Source organism: Sorex araneus, chromosome 4, assembly GCF_027595985.1.
Source record: "Sorex araneus isolate mSorAra2 chromosome 4, mSorAra2.pri, whole genome shotgun sequence".
In the NCBI taxonomy this organism is placed as follows: Eukaryota; Metazoa; Chordata; class Mammalia; order Eulipotyphla; family Soricidae; genus Sorex; species Sorex araneus.
This window is the reverse complement of record NC_073305.1, coordinates 196,205,320-196,231,093: the sequence shown is the minus strand read 5'-3', so window position 1 is coordinate 196,231,093 and position 25,774 is coordinate 196,205,320.

Genomic DNA, 25,774 nt, shown 5'->3' with positions numbered 1-25,774 from the left:
CAGGCACAGGACAGCAGGGAGGACCATCTTCCCTCGAGGGGTGACCCTAGTCTGCAGCTTCGGGCGTTGGCTTTCTGGGAAAGTAGGGCCCATCACCCCTGCAATGTTCAATCACCCCATTTCTCCCCGGCATCCCTCTCCCACCCAACTGAGATCTGAGAGTTCAGCAAGTCAGACAGAGAGAGACAGAGATGAGAGAGAGACAGAGAGAGAGCCATACAGAGCTGGGGCATCAGCCGAATGGCAGCAGCTAAAGCTCTTCCTTTCCTCCACCTGCAGCAGACAGGATGGGGATGCCCCGCAGATCTGTCTCGGCATATCTGCACTTGCCCAAAGTCATGAAACTTTAATTACTTTCAGATAATTAAATGTTTTTTGGTTTTTATTTTGTTTGGTTTGATTTTGTTTGGTTTGGGGTCACACCAGGCTGTGCTCACAGCTTACTCCTGGCTCCGTGCTCAAGGATCACTCCTGGCTAAACCCAGGCGACCACATGCAAGGCCAGCACCTTACCTACTGTGCTCTCTCTCCAGCCCCAGCTAATTAAATGCTTATTAACCGAGGCGCTGGGCATGGAACCCAGGCCCTTCTACCAGAAGAGCTCCCCTCCCTACCTTCCTCCCTCCCTCCCTCCCTCCCTTCCTTCCTTCTTTCCTTCTTTCCTTCTTTCCTTCTTTCCTTCCTTCCTTCCTTCCTTCCTTCCTTCCTTCCTTCCTTCCTTCCTTCCTTCCTTCCTTCCTTCCTTCCTTCTTCCCTCCCTCCCTTTCTTTCTTTTTAGTGTTCAGGGCTGACTCCTGATTCTCTGCTCAGAAATCACTCCCGGCAGTGGCGAAAGGACCATGCCCGGTGCCAGGGAGTGAACCTGGATTGGCTGTGTCCTAGGTGATTGCCTTCCCTGCTGTACCCTCTCCCTGCCCCGAGCATACACATGCTTTTCAAAGATGCTGGAGATCAGACCCAGGGGATGACTCAGTCGTAGGGCATCTGTCTTGCACACATGAGGCTCTGGGTTCCATTCCCAAACTGCAGTCACAGAATAACAAGGCCTCCCCTGGGCGTGGCTGATGACATCCTGCTGACCTACCCCACCTGCACGTGCTTGCTCTCCCACGTGCCAAAAGGCTCCAGGCAGAGAACCAGGTCTGACTGTGCTGTACACGATACATGAGGTCTCTCATATGCAAGACCGTGACGGTGAAGGAGTGGTGTGAAGTGGGCAGACCTTATCCTAATTGGAGTAATCTTAAGTGGAGACAACTCTGTCGTCTCCACAGGGAGAGGATGCTGTGAGACAGGACAAACCAGGGTGGTGGAAATTGAGTTCAGGGCTGGTAAGGGAGCCGTAAGTTTCTACTCTGCTGACTTCTCTAAAGACGAGATGGAGCAAAAGAGGAGTGAACAGTGGTGAGAAAGGAGTGACAGGTAGAGAGAAATAGCACAGAAATTTCCTCAGCCTCGAAACACTCCGCACTTAGGCAGGAGAAAATCCAACCGAAAATCAGGTCAAAATTTAAAATGCCACTGAAGGTCCCTACATGAGTGAAATCATGGCAGATGAATTAAGAGGCTATGCGCTAGCAGGGCTAAGGGAAAGAACAGGGTCGCTTGCTGGCAGTTGAGGTTTCAGGGCAGAGACAGCCACGATGAGACAAAGATGTTTAGTGAGAGCATGTGGGCAGCACAGAGCAAAGCATCGACTGGACGAGGTGAGCTAGTGTGACGGAGGAGGCACCAGCCTTGGGACCCCTCACCCCATCAGGAGGCAGATTTCATTTTGAAATGGCTTACTTTGAATAAAAATAGGAGCTGCAGTTGTGGTGACCTGGGTCTCAGTGGTTGAACTGGCAAGAGAAGTGCTTGTCTCAATGGTTGTCGGTGAAGAGGAGCCACTGGCTGTTGAGCCGGAAGTGCCGGTGTCAGTGGGGGTCTCTGAGGAAGTTGCTGGTATCGGGGACCTGGACGTGCTTGTGGCCGTGTGGGTCCCTGAGGAGGTCTCGGGTGTCGGAGACCCGGATGTGCTGGTGGCCGTGGGGGTCCCGGAAGTGGTCGTGGATGTGGGGGACTCAGACGTGCTGATGGCTGTTGGGGTGCCGGAGGAGGTCTCGGGTGTCGGGGACCCGGATGTGCTGGTAGCAGTGGGGGTCCCGGAGGTGGTCGCTGGTGTTGGAGAGCTGGATGTGCTGATGGCCGTTGGGGTCCCGGAAGAGGTCTCGGGTGTCAGGGAGCCGGATGTGCTGGTGGCTGTTGTGGTCCCTGTGGAGGTCGCGGGTGTCAGAGAGTCTGACGTGCTGGTAGCCGTCCGGGTTTCTGGGGAGGTCGTGGGTGTCGGGGACCCGGATGTGCTAGTGGCTGGGGGGGTCCCTGAGGACATCGCAGGTGTTGAGAAGTCTGACGCACTGGTGGCCATGGGGATCCCAGAGGAGGTCTCGGGTGTTGGGGAGCCGGATGTGCCGGTGGCCGTGGGGATCCCTGAGGAGGTCCCTGTTGTCAGAGAGCCAGACGTGCTGGTGTCTCTAGGGGTCCCGGAGGTGCTCGCCGGTGTTGGGGAGCCAGACAAGCTGGTGGTCATGGTGGTCTCTGAGGAGGTCACGGTTGTCCGGTAGCTGGAAGTGCTGGTGGCCGTGGGAGTCGCTGGATTGTTCGTGAATGTCGAAATGTCCTGGCTTCCCTCTTTATCCCTGATGTGGCTGTGCTCCCAGGTGCCGTCGGCCTTGAGGTTCTTCCATGGGATCCATCCTTCTGTGCCTTGTTGGAGCCTGTCTCTACTTTGACCTGTCAGAGGGAGGAAAGTTCTTTCCTGGACTGGCCCTGCCACCCTCTGGGTTCCCTCCTTGCTCTGGAAAGGGCCCCAGAAGCTGAAATAGTGTCTAGAACGGGATGTCAGGGTCTCCTCCTCACGGTGGAGCACAAGGGGTTGGGGTGGGCCCAGGTGAGGACTTGGCAAGGTCAAGCGGTTGAAGTGACCCGGGAGGTCCCTGCCTGATTCTGCAGAGGCACTTTGGGGTGACAAGTGTCTAAAGCATTTAAACGTGCCCCCTGCAGACTTGGAGGTTGGACTCACCTCCAGTCTGTGTGCTAGAGACGAACAGGGTGGGGAGGGGGACAAGGGGAGTGTGGGAACCCAGGGAAGAAGGAAGCCAGAGTCCCAACCCCTACATGGAGAGGGTCCCCTGCTCCCCTAGCAGAAAGTTCAGCTGTACCCATAGTGCGGGGGCGCCTCCCTAGGCCAGTGGGGACACCTGAACTAAAGGCAGAGCTCTCAGCCTCCTTCAAACATCCAGCCAGGGGCTGGAACAATAGTCCAGCAGAGAGAGTGCTTGCCTTGCATGCAGTAGACCCTGATTCAATCCCCGGCTTCCCATAGGGTCCCCTGAGTTCCACCAGGAGAAACCCCTGAGCATCACTAGCTGGGACCACCCCCCAAAATATTCCAGGTTGGAGGTCCAGAGAGAAAATGCCATGGGAAGGGGACTTGCCTGCATGCAGCTCACCTGGGCTCAATTCCTGGCTCTGCATATGCCCCCACCAGCCCCCTCTCCAGCCCTGCTAGGAGCACAGAGCCGAGAGTCAGCCCTGAGTACTGCTGGGTGTGGCCCCCAAGCAAAGCCAAAGTCCAGTGAAACAAAAACAATCTCCATGCCTACAGCCTCAGCCAGGTCTGTTTCAAGATGCGCCTTACTTGCAAACAGACCTACGCAGACAGACCCAGACCGTTAAGATGAGGCCGTCTGGCCAGTGTCTCAAACAGCTACTGTGACCCACAGTCCCCAAGCCCTGCTGTCCCTGTCCCCTGAGCAGTGAGCAGCAAGTCGCCATTAAGCACTGCCGGGTCTCCACAAAAACAAGAGTGGAAAAGTTTGGACAGAGTGACCAACACAGGGGGATAAGGGGGGACCATGAACATGGGGTAATGCATCTACACACCGAGGAAATGACCCGGACCAGAGCACAAGGTTGGCCAGGGATGAACTACCCTGACACCTGCAGAAAACTCCCGGGTATTCCTGGGGTGGCGGCTTCACAGCCCAGGGAGTAAACACACTGTCCTTTCCCGGTGGTGCTGGGTGGCAGGGAATAAGGGCAGAGAAGTTCCTGAGGACTTCGAGGAAGACTTTCTGGAAAAGGTGAACCTTCTGGATGGGGGTAGGGTCTGGGGCTGAGACTCCAGATCTGTCTGTTCCTGCTGGGGAGAGGGGGAGAGGCTGCACCCACAGGGGTGCGGCTGGGGCAGAGGGAGGGCACTGTGCGGGCTCTGCAGGGACACGGTGTGACCAGGAGTGAGGGAGAGTATTCCGGGTTACTGGTGAAATTACTGGGAAAAGCTTCCTGGAACCGTGGCAGGAGAAATGTGGGGGTGCAGAGGGTGTCACTGCTCTACTCCTGGTGGCCAGGGCGCGGCAGCCAGTGAGGCTCCACAGGCAGCTTGGAGCAGCTGTTGCTGAGAGAAGCTGGAAGGTTAGGCGCAGGGAGAGAGGGGCCGCGAGGGAGCAGGAGGGACGGACAGGGCTGCTGGGTGCGAGGGAGCTGGGAGGATCTTCCCCTCCGAAGGCCCATGACAGCTCCTAATAGATCAGAGGAGAGCTCGAGCGACTGGGGGCATTCCTATGGCTAAGAAGCCAGCCCGCTGGGGACAGAGAGATAGGACAATGGGAAGGGCTCGTGTCTTGCACACGGCTGACTCGGCTTCAAACCCTAACACCCCACAGAGTCCCCTGAGCACTGCCAGGAGGCCCAAAAGCAGAAGGAGAAGAGCAAATAAAGGAGGAGGAGGAGAAGGAAGAAAAGAAGAAGAAAAAGAAGGAGAAGGAGGAGAAGGGAAGAAGGAAGAGGAGGAAGAGAAGGAGGAAAAGGAGGAGGAGGAGGGAGGTGGGGAGGGAGAATAGGAGAGAGGAGCGGAGAGAGAAGGGGAGAGGAGGGAGGGGAGGAGGCAGCAGCTGCTCCTGTGCTGGGACCTCTCATCCTGGCTCCTAAGGGGTCATGATGCCTCCCACATCCCAGATCAAATTTGTCCTTTGTCCCTCTTCCTGTCTCCCCTGGAGATGAATCAACAGCCCGGGACCCCAGTCTAAGCCCCCTCTCGCTGACCCCACCTTGATGGCTTCCTGAGAGCCCAGGAGTCCAGGGCTGTTGTCTAGAAGCTTCTGTCTCATTCCCTTCCTCTCCCCCATGGCAAGGGACCCCAGAATAATTGGGGTTCAGGGAAACTCGGAGGCCTCACCCTGGAGCCTTTGGGGCCACCTGGGGCCCAGGTGTGGGCAGCGCAGCCAAGTCACAGGTCACTAGGATCTGGGGCTCCTGGAACCCCAGTTGTGTTGTGGGTCTTGTGGCTTGGGGACATAAGAGAGTGCGTGGCCTCCAAGGTCCGGGTGGGGGTGAGAGAGGCAGGAGGGTGTGGGAGAGTGTGGGAGCGGATGGAGGCACCAGGGGCGGGAGCCAAGAGAGACCCCAACACTGGCTATGGGGGACCAGGGGCCCTCAGAACTCTTCCTCTGTCCGGAATGAGCAGAGCGTGGAGGGAGACGCCCTGGACCTCACGGGGAGAGAGATGGGGGTGAAGACAGAGCCGCAGCCCAAAGGAACCCCTGTCCCTGCAGGAAGCAGATCCAGGGAGGACACTCACCCCGCTCCGTGGCCACGGCAGAGGGCAGGATCTGGCTGAGCAGGACCAGCAGGCAGAGGTGGCTTCCTGGCAGCCTCACCATGAGTGCGGAGAGGGCCAAAACTTCCACACACCAGAGCAGATGCCAGTGGCTGCCCCAATGCGGAACCTGCATATAAAGGGGCCCCGGCGCCCTTTGCCCTCTCTGAGGTGCCCGTGAGCATGGAGCCTGCTCCTTTCTGCGCAGCACCCTGGGGAACGCCCTTCCAAGTTGCTAAGTCATGGGTGGGGGCAGCCCGGGATACCCCAGAGGGGAGGACGCTCCACCCCCAGCAAGGAAACCCGCCTCTCAGCCTGGGCTCACCCATGAGGCTTCATGACTAAGCCTGTGATGAGGAGAGAGCGCCCCAGACACAGGGGACCCTAGGAGCGACCTGGGCCATCCAGGGCAGCAGAGGCGAGTGCTTCCTCAGAGCTAGGGTAAGCCCTGAAAAAAATCAGGTGTGGGAAAAAAAAAACAAAAACTGAAACCTAGAGGGGTGTTGAGCCCCGTGACTGAACCAGGGACTGCGGGAAAATGATGCCCACAGGTGGTCTGCTGTGGCCAGTGAGAATATGGACAGTGGGAACTGTCCATGGCCTTACCCATCATCAAGTCATCCTGCCCCTCCACAGGTGGCCCTGCCCTGCCCTGCTTCTGGCACCTCCTCTCTCAGACTGCCCGAGAGCTCCCCTGTGCATTCTCCTTGGGTCCAGCCAAGAAAAGGGTTCACATGACCCCCTGGCACCAGCGCCCCTCACACCTGATTTCCCCAGAAAAAATTGTGCCAAAGCATGAACCTCCTAGGCTGGGACCTGGGACCCTGCGTCTCCCCAGGGAGCCTGGGCCATGGGAGGTGTCATTGGGATGTGACTCTTGACCTGATGATTTAGTGGCTGCATCTTGATTCCGCCGCTCTTACTGGTTCTATTTATGGCCTCTCCGATACGGGCTCCAATACTGCTGCCTTGGCCGTGGTCCAGCAGGGGCCTGTGGCTTACGGGAACAGATACTGATATCTAGGGCTTCATGCAGGAATTGATGGCGGGAACTCCTCGGCGCCTGGACGATGACGGGCAGCGGCCCCTCCCTGGAGGAGGGGCAGGGGATGCCTGATCTGTCCCACCCTGCCTTGGTTTGAGGGACTGGGCATCGACCAAGGCCAAGCCCAGGCTGGGGACCTGCAGTCTGGGGCACTCTGGAGCCCGCCCACATGCCCCCAACTGCCTGTTTAGCATTAACATCGGGGCCCCCTTGTTCCTGTCCGAGTTGCTCATATGCTTGTGTTCATCCTAAAGGGGTGGGATCCTGGAGTGTGCACCCCTCACCTCTCTCCCCTTCCCACACACAGTGTTTTATAAGTTTTAGTGTTGTAAAGGTGACCGGGTTTTTTAAGCTGTAAAAGCGACTGTGGCTGCAGTGTAAGGTGTGCAAAGGCTATTCCCTTCACGGCAGCTGCCCAGGGCAGGACAGCCAGGTGCAGGGTCCCGCACAAGCTTCTTTTGGGAATGCACTGGGTGGACTGCTGTGAGGCCCAAAAGCAGGCTCCTCGGAGGCCAGGACAAGCTGCAGCTAACATCAAGTCTCACTAGGCCTCAGTTTCTGCTTCCCCAAAGCAGGACTTGCAGTTCCTGATAAAATCCCAGTTGTGTAATTCACCTAGATTAGAAATGGGGCGGTGGAATCTGGCCTGTCAGGAGGGGTCGACGAACCCTTCTTGGAAAGAACCCCAAGCCACTACTGGTACCTTCTGTCTAATTGATGACCACTGTTGTGATAGGGCAATGCTAAAATAGATCAGTACATAAACTGCTTCTTGACTGAACCCTATATAAGCTGCTTGTGATTCAGATCGGGGTCCTTGTCAAGACTCCACCATGCTGCATGAAACTTGGACCCTAGCTCAAGATAACGCTGTCTTGGGCTAGTAATAAAGTTCCTTTGCTTTACATTACCATGTGTGGAACTGGGTCTCTCTGCATTGGGGATCTGAAACTTGGGCACAGCGTCTGGTGCATTGGCCGGGAAGCCTAGCGGTTGAGATCCCTCCACATACGATATAGAAACTTTATACAAGTTTTGCCAGTTTTAGAAAACTGGACCGAGTTTTGCTGGATTCAGAAAACTGGAGTTTTGCTAGTTTCGGAAAACTGGACTGAGTTGGCCAAGTTTTGTTGGTTTTGAAAAACCAGAGTTTTACCAGTTTCAGAAAACCAGAGTTTTGCTGGTTTTTGAAAACCAGACTGTTCCGGCTTTTTCTTGCATAGAAAACCGGCATGGCAGGATGCTGGTCAGGGGACTAGTGGAAGGGACTGATCTGGAGACCAGCAGAGGACCTAGGCAGACGCGCAGGAGGGTCACTGGTCAGTAGTGTGGGAGACGTCCCCACTATTCCTGGGATACCCCAAGTTTGGGGTATCAGAATTTGAATCTGCAGTGTGCTTGTCAGGAAGTCTTTTACAGCTGTTGTGTGCCTGTTTTCTGAGTGTCATATTTTTATGTTGTCTGTTTGTCCTGTTTCTCGTGAATCTTTTGTCTTGGCCCCCTAGTTCACCATCTAGTCATGGGTCAGAATCAGTCGACCCCACTTATTCTTGTGACTGACCATTTCAGTGATTTCAGGTCCAGGGACAGCAACCTCTCGTTCTGCAGAATGTCCAGCTTTCAACGCTAGCTGGCTAGAAGAAGGGACTTTTGATCTGGGGACCATTCTGAAACGTTAAAGGTTAAGTTTTCTTTCTAGGACTGGGAGGACACCAGGACCAGATCCTTTACATCCTGGTCTGGTCGGAGGAAATGGTTGAGAGACTTCTGCCTGGTTAAAAATGAGTGTTTTGAAACAGTGCAAAGATAAAATTAGGCTACATCAAAACAAAGTTTTTTCATGCTTTCATTAACATTGACAGTCCAACTGTTTTCTACTGCTGCTACTTTAAAGTTTAGTGAGTACCAATAACCTCTTTCTGTGTCTGAAAGCATGTTTATAATTATGAAATTGTTAAAGTATCCGGTGTAAAAAATCTTATGATTTGAGATAAGTCACTATCACTGTCACTGTAATCCCATTGCTCATCTATTTGTTCGAGCGGGCACCAGTAACGTCTCTCATTGAGAGACTTATAGTTACTGTTATTGGCATATCCAATAGGCACGGGTAGCTTGCCAAGCTTTGCCGTGCGGGCTCGATACTCTCGGTAGCTTGCCGGGCTCTCCAAGAGGGGCGGATGAACCGAACTCGGGTCGGCTGCGTGAAAGGCAAACGCCCAACTGCTGTGCTATCGCTCCAGAACTTTTAAAATCAAGCCCTGGAAGGCTTTCTTATATCTTATAAAAATGGATGGTATGAGAGTTTTCTTATGCTGGTATGTTGATGTATGTTTGTATTTGTATTATTAGAATGTGAGTTGAAATTTTTGTAGTACATGAAAACAAATTTAAAGAGTAATGATTTAAAATTTGAGTGTCTAAAGTTATAGGACTGGTTGAAGAATTCATCCTCTATCAGTGTTTTTATTTAATTTCTGAGATTGTTGGTAACCTAAACTTCAGGAGCTGCCAAAGCCACAGAACTGTGCCTTGATAAAAGCTAAAGATATAGGGGCTGAAGCTATAGCACAGAGGGTAAGGCATTTGCCTTGCACACCACCAACCCGGGTTCGATTCCCAGCATCCCATATGGTCCCCTGAGCGCCGCTAGGAGTAATTCCTACATACAGAGCCAGGAGTAACCCTTGAGCATCGTTGGGTGTGACCAAAAAAACAAAATAAGTAAATAAATTAAAAAGTTAAAGATACCGGCCTTTCATACTGAGGCTCCAAACCAGCTTTCTTTTCATTGAAGAAAAATAAAAAGTCACTTTTGAAATTCAAGTGGCTACAGACAGCCCATTTGGCTTTAGTGGTTTCTGAAGATGGGGAAGTGTGTGAGTCAAGCGCACTGTTCTGAGCCACCCTAGCAACTGTGGGTGACTCCCAAATGAGAAATAACCATCCCGTTTTCTTCGAGTGTTTTAATTTTTATATCTGTTTCCCTAGAAATTGGAATTCAAAAGACCAAGTTTCAAATGTAAAATGAACTCTTGCCAAGTAGATATTTAAGATCTTTAATTGTGAGCATTGTAAATCTTCTGAATATCTAAAATACTGATGTGGCACTCTCCTCCGAGATGCGACCCGGGAGGCCACACGTTTGTGCGGCTGCTCAGCTGCTGATCGACCACGATCTGGAGGCCAGCTAGACTACTTTTGGTACCAGCAGTTGCTTGCAGAAATGTATCTAGACTGTGAAATAAGCCATAGCCCCATGCTGCCCCAGGAAGGGAAATGGTGCAATTTTTGAAAAGTCTCCGTGGACTTAGTTACTAAAATAGTAAAATACAGAAATCCCAAACTGTGCGTACACTATAATTCTCAGCAATGAAAAACTAATTATCAAATGCTTCCTTTTCAGCAGGGCTGTGTTTTTGGGGGAAACTCCAATAATAATAGTGAGTTTTGTGTTGAAATATAGAATGTAATCAAGGTAAAGAGAAAGTGTGCGTGTTCCCCGGAGATCTCTCCAGCCCGCGGAGAGACAACAGTGGAAAGTGCTCCTAATTGGGTGGGTTCTGTGAGCGGTTCCGATCTGAAATAAAACTAGTGAGGATAATAAATAGGGGGCCCAAGACGACACATGCCGATCAAGGGCAACTTTATTAACTGCCATGCTGGTTTTATACTTTTCTTAGCAGGGGGTTGGTACATAAGTTGTCAATCATCAGGGAAGTGTCTTCTCAGACCAAATAAGGAAAGGTTCGAGGTGTATTAGGTGGGCTAACAACATTCTTCAAGAGTAGATTGAGAAATAGTGGGGAGAGGAAGGCAAGGGTTTATCTGGCAGGAGCATTCTACTTTAGGGCTTTATGGCGTCTCTTAGTTAACTGCCCTGGGCTACTTTTACCTCTTGAGTTTGGCTATTTCCTTTGTCACAAGGGCACCTTTGCCTCAGGTCATGCAAAGCTGGTAATGGAATTTTCTGGTTTGTCCAGGGTAAAGGTTTCGGGGTCCTCTTTTGTTCAGGGTCCTGAGCAGTCCCCAACAAAAGTGAAGTTAAATTTATCAGCTATGCAGACGGGGGTGGGAGGTAAATTGGAGTTTTTGGTGGTGGAATCTGTGCACTAGTGAAGGGACGGGTGTTCGAGCATTGTATAACTGAGATATAAGCCTGAAAGCTTTGTAACTTTCCACATGGTGATTCAATAAAATAAATTATAAAATATATACATATAAAATTAAAAAAATAAAAGACTGATGTAATGCTTTTGAAGGAATACGGCAGAGTATAGTTTAATCATGATAAATGAAATAATGATTAGAAACTCCTTTCCAAATTTCTTGTAGATCAAGCTAAAGTAAGAAAACTGTGAGCAAATTGTACTGTTATAAAAAAATCTTTAAATGATCTGCATAATTGTTCTAGTATCTAGATTCCTGTTACAGTGCTCATAGATCATTGGAAATCAAGGTGACCAACATAGAACTAAATGAATTAGACATGAAGTTCTTAAACTGTATATTCTATTTCTATAGAACTTAATGCTTTGTCCGGACCCATAGAAAACAGGTATATCTCATTGTGAGTATGGGTGGAATATGTGCTTTTCTCTCCTCAGTACCATAAAGCATTAAGGCACTATGTTTGTTTGTATGAACTCAGGCAAAAGCCATTCCTCTCTGCAATAGGGTCTAACTCTGTGGCAGACAGGAATGCCAGTTATGGGACCCCAAATCCCTCTTCCAGGAAAAGAGTCAGGGGATTGTTCTAAATGATAGGAGCAGATATTTAACAGTTACTGTTTCGATTATCCTACAAACCTCAGGGAGACCCTAAAGGCAGGCCGACTTCGATTGTGCTGTGGAAAATGAGGTAACTGGAAATCTACAATTAACTGACTCAGCCTGGGCCCCGGCCTCAGTGTCCAAAAACTGGGGGTTGAGATCTCTCCCAGCCTGAGGAAGGGATGGGATGGACTCCTAACTGCCAGGACACTCTTACGAAGGGCGAGAGGCCTGAGCCCAGTTCAACCTGAGGGCTCTACCTCTAGTTCATCATGGGACTTGATCTTCACATCTTATGGCCGAGCCTGGGGTAGCCCTGACATGAAGGAAAACATTGGACGCCGTCATTGGCACGTCTCCTGCTCTGTCTTTGTATTGGGCTTGTAGAGCTTCTTGTGTCCGCCAGGATTATGCTGCAATTGGAATAGGGTATTGGACTATTGGCCTAATGTGTTTGAGACGGCCGGGATATTCTCCACAGAATTAGGTGATGGTGATGAAGACATGAGTACAGGTGCTGGGTAAGGGGAAACTAACTGTAGCCACGCCCACCATCATGATGTGGGGGGGTGGGGGGAGTGGCGGCCTGGGTCTGGTTCAATGACCTGATGGAGGGAGTAAACCAGGCACAGCGCTGAACGGTGGCACAGGGGTGTCCTACTCTGTCTTTGACCAACTCCCAGGACTTCTCAGTAAGAAATGGGTATCCCAAATGGAGAGTTCTCCAATCTTGCGTGCTTATGCAAGGGAACAAGCTAGGTTTGTTATGCCATCTGACAAGTTTAAAATGAAAAGGAGAGAATACAATGTTCTTGTTCTTTATAAGAATCAGATTCTAGTTGTAGAAAGGTGACTGAATAATTGGATAATTTAGTAAGTAAGCTGTCTTGTGTATAAGAAACTTAATGTTGAACATACTATCACCAGTCTGGCCAGAAAATTGGAAGCCAGAGATTTACCAGGGGAACCTAGTTCAAAGGATGGGTACACTTGCTTTCCCCCAGCCTGTCAATTGGCTAAAGTACTGAGAGTGTACATCTAAATTGGTTCTATGTATTCATTCTTCGTTAATACTTATAGAGAAACCAGAGATTTATTTTTTATTTTTTAATTTTTTGTTTTTTTGGGTCACACCCAGAGATGCTCAGGTGCTACTCCTGGCATTTCACTCAAGAATTACTCCTGGCAGCGTTTGGGGGACCATATGGCCTGCCGGGGATCGAACCCAACTCGGCCGTGTACAAGGTAAAGGCCCTACATGCTGTGCTATAGCTCAGGCCCCGAAAACAGATTTTTAACAGCTCTCAATTCTTTTTTCATCATAGGATTAATACCTCATTAGAGAATATTTGCTCTAAGCCAGAATACCCTGTAGAAGTGGAAGAATGGGCATTAGAACAAGGTGTCTAAAGGGAAGTTAAAAATTAATGACACCTGGACTAATGCAGTGAAATATTAGTGAAAGGGATGAACAGGGCAGTAAGAAGGCAGTAACTCAGAAGTGTGCTTCCTATGCCATTGATAATTGGTTCTTGTACCCTGAGCATTGGAGCATTTGTCATTTGTTTTTCCACCTCCCAAGTTCTGGTCATTTCAAAGTAGCATTCTTTAGCCTAACTGATCTGATTTTTCAAATTCATTGCCTGAGGCTCACTAAAAACTAAGGTAGCCTGAGATTTCACCCTTTTTGAGGCATGGCAAGCGTCCCTGTGTCAGCAGAAAGCAGTTCCAGAAGATGGAACTTCGACCATTTTCCCTTGAAAGAATTAAGGTGGTGAAATCTCCAGGAGAATCCCAATTGCCCTGGGATTTTCTAGTGTGAACCCCATTAACAGAGGAACTCTGAACCCTTTGAAATTCTTTGGGTCAACTGCCACTATTCCAACTTAGCCTTGAAGAGGAAGTGTAGGCCAAAACATATGATCTCTCTTGTCCAGTCATTACTAGCCTTTATAGGCATCAAGGCCTAGCTCCATGCGGGACTTGGAGCACGCTGCTAGAGTGAACTCCACATCTGCATGCATTGGGAGATCTAGTCTGAATCAGGTGACATAAGACTGCTATCCGAGAACCTCTGTGGAGAGATCCTTGTACAGTGATCCTGACCACACCAACTCCTCTGAGGTAGGACGGAATCAAAAAGCTGCTTCCTCCATTGCACACAGAACAATACCAACCAGTCCATGTCTGAACAACGGGAGATGACCCCTCAAGATAAGACTGATGAAAGTGGCTTAAAGGAACCATGGGAAGGGCATGGGTTATTCTCTGTTTCCATATGCTCGTAGTGACAGATGCGGAGTGAGCTACTTACCAGCCCCAGTTTTGGCACTGAGTACTGATGCTGTTGCTGAGACAGGTCAAATTAACCTTGATCTGTGCCAGTTATGACCCATGCTGTGATGTGTGTTTGTTCAGGGACGTACCAATCCTATTGTAACCAACTATAAACTCCCACTATTATATCACAGGTCAGCTAGAAAGACCCCTATACTGGGAACCAACAATACTTGTCTTGCTTGTACATAAACCCTTGCTTGTTCCCCTCCTACTTTGACAATTACTGACTCCTGAATTGTTTTTAATGGTAAAGATTGTGCTACAGGTATCTTGTCATAGAAAGGGAATTAGGAAAGTCGACTTGTTACCCTGATCCCAACCCACCTGGGACCCCTAGTGCTCCAGCATTTCCTCCTGATCATGAGCCCCTGCCCCCTGAACAAGCTAGTGGTCTAAGAGCAGAATAAATACAGCACAGCTTATAGTTTTAAGACAATAATACCAATGACCCTCTTCTGAGGAAGATTCCTCTTTTAGTTGAAAGAAAAGGGGGAATGTGAGGCCCAAAAGCAGGCTCCTCAGTGGCCATGAGGAGCTACAGCTAACATTAAGTCTCAACGAGGCCTCAGTTCTGTTTCTCCAAAGCAGAACTTGCAGTTTCTGGAATTACTCCCAGTTGAGTAATTCATGTAGATAACAAACGGGGCAATGGAATCTGGCCTGTCAGGAGAAGTTGCCACACCCTTTCTGGAAAGAATCCCAAGCCATTACTGGTACCTGCTGTTTAATTGCTGACCACTGTTCTGGTAGGGTAATGCTAAAATCGATAAGTATATAAACTGCTTCTTAACTGAACCCTATATAAACTGCTTGTGATTCAGAGTCTGGGTCCTTGTCAAGACTCCACCATGTTGGATGAGACTTGGACCCTAGTTCCAGCTAGCGCTGGCTCGGGCTAGTAATAAAGTTCCTTTGCTTTGCATTACCATGTGTGGAACTCGGTCTCTCTGCAGTTGGGGATCTGAAAATTTGGCACAACACTGCCTGGACACAGGGTGGGCTGCTGGATGCAGTGCACGGTCGTCAGGTTTTTCCAGGCCACTTTTTCTTCTTTGTTGGCCCTGGGAGGCAGACAGGAGTGGGCGACTGCCCCGGGAAGTGAGGGCATGTGAGAATTCAAGCCTCAGGTTAAGATAGTGTCAACAGCTTTCTGTCCAGTCCCAGGCAGGGGGTCCTGAGAAGGCCTTGCCAGGCGTCTGGAGCCAGGAATACAGCAGGCAGGTGCTGAAATTGCACACAATCAACTTGATTTTTTGTTTTGTTTTTCTTTTTGGGTCACACTCGGCAATGCACAGGGGTTACTCCTGGCTCTGCACTCAGGAGTTACTCCTGGCAGTTCTCAGGGGACTATATGGGATTCTTGGAATCAAACCCAGGCCTGCCGCGTGCCCTACCCACTGTACTATCACTCTGGGCCCCTGATCTGGTTTTGATCCTGGCACCTCATGCAGTTCCCTGAGCCCTGCCATGACTGCAGAGAGCAAAGCAGCCCTGAGCACAGTTGGGTTTGACTCATCCCAACACACCCAAAGAACCCTACAAGTTGAAAAGAAATCTTCTCCAGCTAAACCCTGCCTCGCACAGATCCTGACTTGTCCCTGAAAGGCCTGGACACTGGCCCCAGTCCCTGGTTGGTGACGTCATCTGACTTAAGGCCTACTTTAGGTTTTGATTATCTTGTACAGTTTGTAGAATCCTGAACTGGAGGTAAATATCAGAGTCCAACGGAGAGTTTCTAGCTGAGGGTCTGGCTGTCTTGGCCAAGGCAGCAGGTGGAGTGACAGCGCAGCAGGTGAGGCCGACTCCAACTTGAGTCCTGGCACCGCCCTTGGTCCCGAGAGCCCCCCAGGAGCCAGGCGTCATCTCTGATCACTCCTGGCCAGGCTTTGAGGACCATCTGGGGAGCCAGGGATCGAACTGGGCCTCTGTGAACTCTGTGACCCTAAGGCACTTTTCTTTTTATTAATTCATTCATTCATTTTATTATTTGTTTGTTTGGTTGGTTTTGGGCCACACCCAGCGGTGCTCAGAGGTAACTCCTGGTTCTGCCCTCAGGGATCTCTCCTGCTCAGGGGTCCACACGGCTGCTGAAGATCAAACTCAGGGCAAGCCCCTACCCACTGGACTACCGCTCATCCCCATTCATTTGTTTTATCAAAGTTTATTTGAACACCATGGTTGATAAAGTCGCTCATAATACACTTGTTTCAGCATTCAATGTTCCAGCGCTCATCCCACCACCACTGTGACATTTCTCCACCATTGTCCCCAGTGTCCCACCCCCACAGCCTGCCCCCGAGCAGGAATAAAATAGTTGTTTAATATTGCTTTTTACAACAAAATGTAAGTGGAATTATATATATAAAGAAGAGTTCAGTAAAAGAAACTGTGAAACTCGTATCTCACCAGGATGTTCTGAGTCCTGTCTGGGTCCCTGAGCTGTTAGCTGTGAGTGGAAGCTTCAGAAGGATTGTTTTGTCTTCTGAGATTTGAGGGCATATTCACAACCTACCTGTCTAATTTGCTGACAGGGCGCTTCTTTCTTTTTTGTTTTAAACTATTTATTGAATTATTGTTGCTGGTTTTGGCATATGAATACACCACATGAGCTTGCTGGGCTCTCCCATGCCAGCAGGAAACTCTCAGTAGCTTGCCAGGTTCTTCAAAAACCAGTAACAATGCTGGGTCTCATTTCCCTGACCCTGAAAGAGCCTCCAATGTGGCACCATTGGGAAGAACGAGTAAAGAAAGGCTTCTAAAATCTTAGGGCTGGGACGAATGGAGATGTTACTGAGACCGCTCAAGAAAATCGACAATCAACAAGATGATGATGATGATGATGATTTATTGAATCACCGTTAGAACAGTTACAAAGGCCACATGTTCGGGTCTCAGTAATACAATGATCAAACACCCATCCCTTCACCAGTGTACATTTCCCACCACCAAAAACCCCAGAATACCCCCTCACACTTCACACAGGGATAAACAGCTGTTAGTAAAGAGAGAAGAAGCAAGTGTGGAAAAAAATGTGAAGAGAAGAGAACTCTTCTTAAAAAAAATTTTTTTTTTGGTTTCGTGTCACATCCGGCAGTGCTCAGGACTGACTCCTGGCTCTGTGCTCAGGCATCACTCATAATGGCCTTATGGGATGCCAGAGATCAAACCCATGTCAACCACATGCAAAGCAAGCCTGCTATCTGCTGTACTATCACTTCAGCCTGCAGCATTTATTTCAACCACCAAAGTCCCCCCCACTTCAAAAAAGAAAACAAACAAAATTTCCCACACATAAAAACGTGTGTTTGTGGTTCCAAGCACCAACCTAGGGCCTGACGCAGGCCAGTCAAAAGGGATCTTCCGCCTGCAAACTCTCACCTCACCCTGCCTCCAAACTTCCTTCTTGAGTTTCCTTTGTTCTCAGATCACACTAGGCCATTATCATAGCTGTGCTCACAGTTGGCACCAACTCTTTGTCCACGCATGTAATTAAAGGTCCCATGAAGACTCCGTGTGACTCGCCACATCCCTCACAATTTTTGTTGCTGGGAGCTGCACAGATGGTGAGTTCCTGCCACCAATGATTCGCAACCAGCCGCCAAGTCCCTAAGCTGTAGTTGGGAGTCGGTGCACTTAGGATGTTTCTAGAATCTTCTCTGTGTCCCCAGTGCTGGGCCATCACTGGGCCACCTCCCGCTGGGCCTGGACTCTTCAGTGTGCTCAGGGGTCACTCCTGGTTCAGAAATCAGATTACTCCTGGCAGTACTCAGGGCACCCTATGCGATGCCAGGGATTGAACCTTGTCAGTTGACTGCGAGGCAAATGACCTCCCCGCTGTACTATTGCTTCAGCCCTGCCTCCCCCATTCTGATATTTTGTTTTTGAGGTCACACCCAGCAGGGCTCGGGATCACTCCTGGAGGTGCTGGGGGACACTATGGGTTGCCAGGTATGGAATCCGGGTCAGCCGCTTGCAGGGCGAGTGCCCGCCCACTTCCGCCCACTGTCATATCACTCCGGCCCACTTCATTTGTCAGGTGCTGTGGGGTTGGCTTCTTGGGGTTGCTCTGAGAACGTTCTTCTTTTCTAAAATAAACATCTGTGCTCGCGTCTCGCCTGATCAGATGCAGAACAAACGTCGTTGTACTACCTCTCTGGCCCTTGTTCTGTTCATTTTGTTTGGTTTCAGGGTCACACCTGGCAGTGCTCAGGGCTGATACCTGCCCCTAAGCTCAGGGCTTACTACTGGCGATTCTCAGGGGACCCTATGGGATGTGGGGGATTGAACCCAGGTCAGCTGTGTGCAGGCAAACGCCCTCCCCACTGTCCCTCAGCCCGCTTTGTTCTATGAATTTTTGACAGGACATAGAAATCTCCATGCTAGTTGTCTCCAGGCCATTCTCTGTGGTCAGAGGCCTATATGTTTACAATTTTACATCTCTGTTTCATTATGAAATGCACATCTTAATAAAATTTCTAGTTGTAGGATTCAGTATGAGGAGGGTCTGATAAATATTTAACTCCTGGGTCCCAAGTGGGGCCCGTGCGTGTGCTATACGTTTGTCAGCCTGAGAGTGTAGATTGCATGCATGACTTTGTTTATCTGTTTGGGGGCCACACCTGGCAATGCTCAGGGGTTACTCCTGGCTCTGCACTCAGGGGTCACTCCTGGTGGTGCTCGGGGGACCCTATGGGATGCTGGGGATCGAACCCACCACCGCCGCGTGCAAGGCAGGTGCCCTCCCTGCTGTCCTATTGCTCTGGCCTTCACTTTGATTTTTGTTTTTGAACCCGCATGATTTTCCCCACATGCCATTGTACATGAAGAGGGTACAGGAACAGAGGGTTTGACGGGCAGGTCACACTACCCGCTGCCCCGTCCACTGCCATGTCTGTGGTTGTCATTTTCAACTCATTCCAGTGTTTCTTGTTTCCCTGGTGAGAGACGCCTTCCAAAGACGGACCCTAGTGTTCCTTAGTAATACCTGGTTTCCCAGAGGCACACAAACGAGTCTCAGAACACAGTGGCTGCTGGCAGAAATGCTCCTGGACTACAAACTAAGCGATGGCCCCGTGCAGCCCCTGGAGGGGAGGGGTTTTTGTCCCTCAGCCTTTTCCCCTTTGCGGCAGCATGGTGACTGCCACTTTTCAGAGCCAATTTGACGGAGAGGTAGGAGCTTCAGTGGTGGGGCATGCGGGAAATCTCGCCATGTTGGGAGGGCGGAACCGGCCCTGGCCCCCACCAAAACGGGACCCTGAGCAGCCGCCCACAAATGGCTCCTTCACTCCTGAACAGCCATGATCCCAGAGGCACACAAACCAATCTCAGAATGCAGCGGCTGCTGACAGAAATACCTCTGGACTTAATTACTAAAATACCAGAATTCCAAATTCACGCAGCCACCCGTGCGATATCATATGCTCTTCATTATCAGCAATAGAAAACAAATTATTTAATGATGCCTATTAGCTGGTCGAATTGTTGGGGAAATAATATAAATAATAATAGTGGGTTTTCTGTCTAAAATTGAATGTAAACAAGGTAAAGAGAGAGTAAAATGAAAATAATCTGCCACACAGGCAGTGGGGGGGTTGGGGTGTACTGGGGTTCTTGGTGATGGAACATGTGCACTGGTGAAGGGATGGGTGTTTGATTATTGTCTGACTGAGACTTAAACCTGAAAGCTTTGTAACTGTTCTCACAGTGATTCAATAAAAAAAGAAAAGAAAAAAATACCTGGTTTGGGGGGCTGGAGCAATAGCACAGCAGGGACAGCATTTGCCTTGCATGTGACCAACTGGGGTTTGGTTCCCAGCATCCCGTATGGTCTCCCAAGCACTACCAGGAGTAATTCGTGAGTGCAACGCCAATAAGAGAGCAGGGTTGGGGGTGGAGGGTGTGGGGGAAACACACCCTAAACCAAGTTCCCATCTAAAATTTCCATCTGGAAGCCAAGTTCTCTCAGTGGCAGAATACTGCTGTGCTCACCTTGGCTGTGTCCCTCCCGGCTGCCCTAGGGTCAGTAACCAGGGAAATTCCACGGAGCATTGAAGACATTTGAAATTGTCAATCATTCCTTCCTCAGAGCTCGCAGGTCTCCCGTCCACCCGTTCCTCCTCCTCTGATCTCTGGCCCCAGGGCCCGATTGCATGATGGGGCTCGCCCCCCAAACTCCGGACCCCCCACTAACAGCTCTCCCTGCACCTTCCTCACATAGCGGCCTTTTCCCCGTGCAGCCACCAAAGGACGTGTTGAACCTGCTGAACCCCACAGGCACCAGGACTGGTCCATTACCCACCAGCCCCCGTGGCCAGCACCTAACCTTGTTTCTGGGTTCGGTGTGGCATCTGTCAAGCCGTGGCCTGCTCTTGCCAGTCAGCAGAGGCCCTGTGTCTGTTCTACACCAGAGACTGAGGCCACCCATCCCTCTAGAAAATGTGCAGTTGCTGGGGCACACACACACACACACACACACACAGCCTCTGTGCAAAATCTAGTGGAGCTCCTAATGGCCTCTTTCATCCACATAAACATTTTAATGCCATGTTTAAAAACCAAAAGGATGGGTAGGGCACTTGCCTTGCATACAGCCGACATGGGTTCAATTTCCCACACCCGTTGCAAGCCCACGTTGCAAGCCCATGCTCACCTCCCATCCAGCTAACATCCTTCACCACACGTCGTCACTACACTTGTTCACTTGTTCATATGTTTTTCGTGATGAGATGTTTAAGATCTATTCCCTTCGCAGCTGTCAAATAGCTGGAGCGACCGGCTGATTCTATTTCCGGTGGCATTTGTACCTATGGCCAACTGTCGGCTGTACGCCCAGAACAAGTTTAGAATCTGCCTCTCTCCTCCTACATCTCTTAACCTCCACAGTTGCCTTTTTATTCCTTACATGGGATATACTTTACAGACTGGTTTGTAGTTGGGACCAGAATTTTATTTTATTTTATTTCTTCATTATATAAATAAAGATAAATAAAACTTTACCTGATTTTATTTCTTCTTTTTCTTGATTTTCACCAAGATTTTCTTTTTCTTTTTTTTTTTTGCTCAATTTTTAGGCCTTACCCTTCTATGCCTAGGGCTTATGCCTGACTCTGTGTTCAGGGGTCTCTCCTGACAAAGTTGGGGGGTTCATATGTGGTGCCAGGAATCAAACCCGGTTTGGCTGTGTGCAAGACGAGAGTTCTGCCCGCTGTGATTTCTCCTCAGTCCCAATTTTATTTTTTCTCGGAGTTTTATTTATTGTTTAGGCCATACCCAGCCATTTCAGGGCTCACTCCTGGGTCTGTGCTCGGGGACCACTCCTGGTAGTGCTTGGGGAACCACAGGGAGTTCCGGGGATTGAACCTGGATCAGCCACATGCAAGGCAAGTGCCCTCACCACTGTGCTAAACTCCTGTCCCCTCTCAGAGTTTTGATCTAAGCTTAAGACAGTCTTGTTGAACTTCTCTATGTACATTTTTTTCTGCTTGAGAAAATACATCACTAATATGTGCATGAAAATATCTTTCAAAGCCTATGCATTCATCAGTTTCTTTGTATAATTCCAGCAATCTGATTTATATATTTCAAGCCATAATAAAGCTACGTACATTCAGAATTATTCTATTATGTCCATCAAATTGACATCCACCAAGACGCTATGCAATGCAATGCCAACATTCATTGACCCTTTGTGTGATCATAAAGTGTTGCAACATATGTTGCAATAAGGTTTGGTTAGACAGTCTGAGGTATTTAAGATATGCATGCGAAAGAAATACTTTTCTGGGAGAATTACAAACTGTCTCCGGAGTTGTGCTGTAAGAGCAGCCTGATCAGCCTCCTTTTATTAACTAGCTTGATGTTTTAACCAATAATATTCAGCCACATAGGCAGAATATGCAAATTAACTTAGTCAACGGAAACAGTATCAAAGTCAGTTACATAACCGGTTGTATAGTCAGTTAAAGTAACAGTAACAGAAAAACAATGTTTACATGCAAGCCTACCTAGGCCTGAGATTATGGGATCTTTTTTTTTTTAATTTTTATTATATCTCCATGTGGAAAGTTACAAAGTTTTCAGGTTTATGTCTCAGTTATACAATATTCAAACACCATCCCTTCACCAGTGCCCATATTCCACCACCAAAATCCCCAGTATACCCCCCGCCCCCGCACCCACCCCCAACTGTATAACTGATGAATTTCACTTCATTTTCTCTTTACCTTGATTACGTTCCATATTGCAAAACCAAACTCACTATTGTTGTTGGAGTTTCCCCCCAAGAAAGACAGCCCTACTAAGGAAGCATTTGATAATTGGTTTTCCATTAAAAGACTGTATGTTTTCAGTTTTTAGAAAAGGCTCGGATGTGTTCCAGTCCCGCAACCCGGAGCCATGTTAGTTCCTGCTCAGTGTCGCCAGGGCTCCATCTGGAGAAGGTGTGCTGGCTGTACCTCCTCTGTCTGGATCCCCGGTGTTGTTGGCCCGGTTTCGGGTCCGGAGCATTTCTCCCGCCGCGTTGCACACCAGACTGCCTGGCCTCTTCTCTGTTGAATGTGATTATGGGATCTTGTACACCAATATTTCCCCCTTTTTTGTTTAATATGACCAGTAATAAACAATACAAATATTTTCACAAATCTTTCCAGTAATACCTCAATGCTGTTTTAAGAAAATCTAACCTTATTCTACAGAAATTATTTTCATTTTACAATATAGAGTTTACATATATAGAGTTTACACACATTAAGGAATATTTCAGTTTCAGTTCTGGTTCAGAGACATTTGTCAACAAAGACCAATTAGTCTCTAAACAAAAGCATTTTCATGCCATTTCTGGATGAACTTCACAGTCCAGTTTTTCCACAATCAGCAACTGCCGAAGCACTCCCGTTATCAGATTCTTCTCTTATGGACAAAGAAGAATCACTGGCATCCATAAGTAAAATTAGAAACTTCCTCCTTCTCAAACTTCATAGATGTACCAATAAAATATGCATGGAATATTATCCAGTCTTACATAATAAACCTGTTATCTCTTAAAACTTATGTTTTAAACAAAATCAGTACCTTTTGAACCTGTGTTTATATACAATTATTTCAATTCTCTTTTTAACAACTCAATATAATGCAGATACAAACAAAAATTATAAAATAAATATTTAGAGAGAAAAACGTACTATCATAACAAAAACTTGTGCCATTTTTACAAAGCATGAGGAAAACATCTTTTTAATTAATTTTGATAGTTCTTATACCTTAGATATTTCAAATTGTGAACGTTTTACACCAATCTTTAACAATTTTCACCTTGGTTTCATGCTCTAATTTTATAATTCTTAATAAGCTCCAAAAAACACCCTAACTTTTAAAAATTTTTGGAGTACATATTACCAACCTTTTTGATGGGGCTGTTTGCTCAGTTACAAGGATTTCCACTTCTTATTTCAATCTGACTTCAATATTTAAACACTTAACACAGACAGACATACAGAAAGACAACAAAATCACATACATGTGCATTCAGACATACCTGATCGATCGATCTGACCCTCCAAGAACCAGGGGAGAAAAACTGATGGACAGAGAAAGGAAGGGCAGTCCCCAGGGTAAAAATTCCCTGTCTGTCGATTGGGATTATCCCCCGTTTCTCAGTCCAACTAGCTTGTCTCCTGCTTGTTAAAATTGGGTCCAAAAAGAAGCGCTTCTGTTTTTACAAAGCCGGCAAAATTTTATGAAAAAGGAATCCATACTGCAGTTTTTTCATTTGCTATCCCTCATTCACTGAGAAGCCCTAGTCTTTTTGCAGGACACCAAAAGTGGTTTCTGTTTGCTGAAATAAAAGAAAAAACCTCGTCCCCACCTTCCCACCTGGCCTGACATCCAACTCCCAAAGACTGGGTCCCTGTAAAGGACCTTACATCTCTGATTAATTTTATCTTAATCATTTTTAATTCTACTAGAACTTATTTCTTCTGAACTATGCTGAATTTCCCAGTGTTTTTCCGCCAATGTCATTTCATCAGAGCAATTCAAAACATTCAAGGTGAGCAGTGCTCTGGATAGTTACTGTCTAGGAGAATCCGTATATATTCCCCCTTTTTGTCTAAGTAACATATCTTTAAGTGAACGATTTGCTCTTTCAATAATGGCTTGTCCTGTGCTGTTACATGGAATTCCCACAATATGATTGATACCATAAGCAGAGAAAAAAATCACGCATTTTTGCAGAGGTATAAGCAAGCGCATTTTCAGTTTTCATTATCTTAGGAACACCCATAACAGCAAATGCTTCTAACAAATGAGTAATCACAGCTCCTGCTTTTTCTGAAGATAACGCAGAAACCCATCGAAAATGTGAATAGGTATCAATTTATTGATGAACATATTTTTGTTTACCAAAACCTGGGAAAATAATTACATCCATTTGCCAAATTTCATTTGTCTTTATAACTCGAGGATTAGCTCCCAAAAGCATATGAGGCATATTGATTGCTTGACAAGTAGGACATTGTCTAATAATGTCTTTTGCTTGCCTCCAAGTAAGGGCATATTTGGTTTTCAATGCACAAGCGTTTTGATGATGTAAGGCATGAGATTTTTTTCTGCATTTATTACTAAGGCAACCAACTTATCAGCTGGTTATTGCCTTGAACTAACGGACCAGGAAGACCCGTATGAGCTCGTATATGAACAATGGATAAAGGATGTTTATGGCCTCTCAAAACTTGCTGCAAATCTTTAAATAAAGAAATAAGCTCAGAGTCACTCAAAGGCAAAGCAACAGTAAATATATGATTGACAGTTCAAGCTACATACTGAGAGTCCGTTACGATATTTATTGGTTCAGAATAATTTTGAAAAAGAGAAACAATTGCAAACAATTCATTCTTCTGAACTGATTTATATGGAGTTTGTAAAACCTTGTCATTTTGCATGTCAGTATAAGCAGCCTTTCCTTCTTTACTAGCATCTGTGAAGAATGTAACAGTGGACTCAATAGGTTCAGTTTTTTAAAATGTTAGGCCAAATCCAATTAATAAATTTAAGAAATTAAAATATCTTTTGCTTTGGAAAGTTGTTATGAATTTTGTCCAGGTAATCAGTGCAAGCAATTTGCCAATCTTCATCAATTTCCCATAGCGCTTGAATTTGCTCATTAGTCAATGGTACAATAATTTCAGTAGGATCGCTCCCTATTAATTGTCTAGTTCTTCTCCTACCTTTAAAAATTATTTGAGATATTTTATTTACATAAGTAACCAATGTTTTACTAGACTTGTTACATAAAAAACTCCATTCCACAATATTAGTTCCTTGTACCAAAATCCCAGTAGGAGAATGTGAAGTCCGCAACACTATCAGATTTAAACTTTCTGAAGAGTCAATTCTATCCAGCTGAGCCTTATTAACAATTTCCTCAATTATATCAAATTCTTTTTCAGCTGCTGAGCTAAGTTGCCTGGGACTATTTAAAGAGGGATCACCTTCCAATGTTTGAAACAAATTTTGTAGGGCATAGGTTGGAATACCCAAAGAAGGCCATAGCCAATTTATATTTCCTAATAGTTTCTGAAAGTCATTTAAAGTTCTTAATTTATCTCTCTGAATTTGGACCTCTTGAGGTGTAATTCTACTCTCCCATATTATTTGTCCCAAAAATTCCCAAGGAACCTGATGTTGAATTTTGTCCTGTGCAATTTTTAAACCCCATGACTCTAGTTCATAAGTTATAGCTTCATAAACTTTCTGCAAATTTATTTGAGGTGGAGCAGTGATTGATTAGAACATCATCCAGATAGTGAATAATTTTGACTTCATGGTACTGTGTCCTAATTATATCCAATGGTTGATTCACAAAATATTGACACATCATGGGACTATTCATCGTCCCCTGAGGCAAAACAGTCCAGTGATATCTTTTTGCAGGAGTTTCACTATTTAAGAAAGGCACAGTAAAGGCAAATTTTTCTCTATCC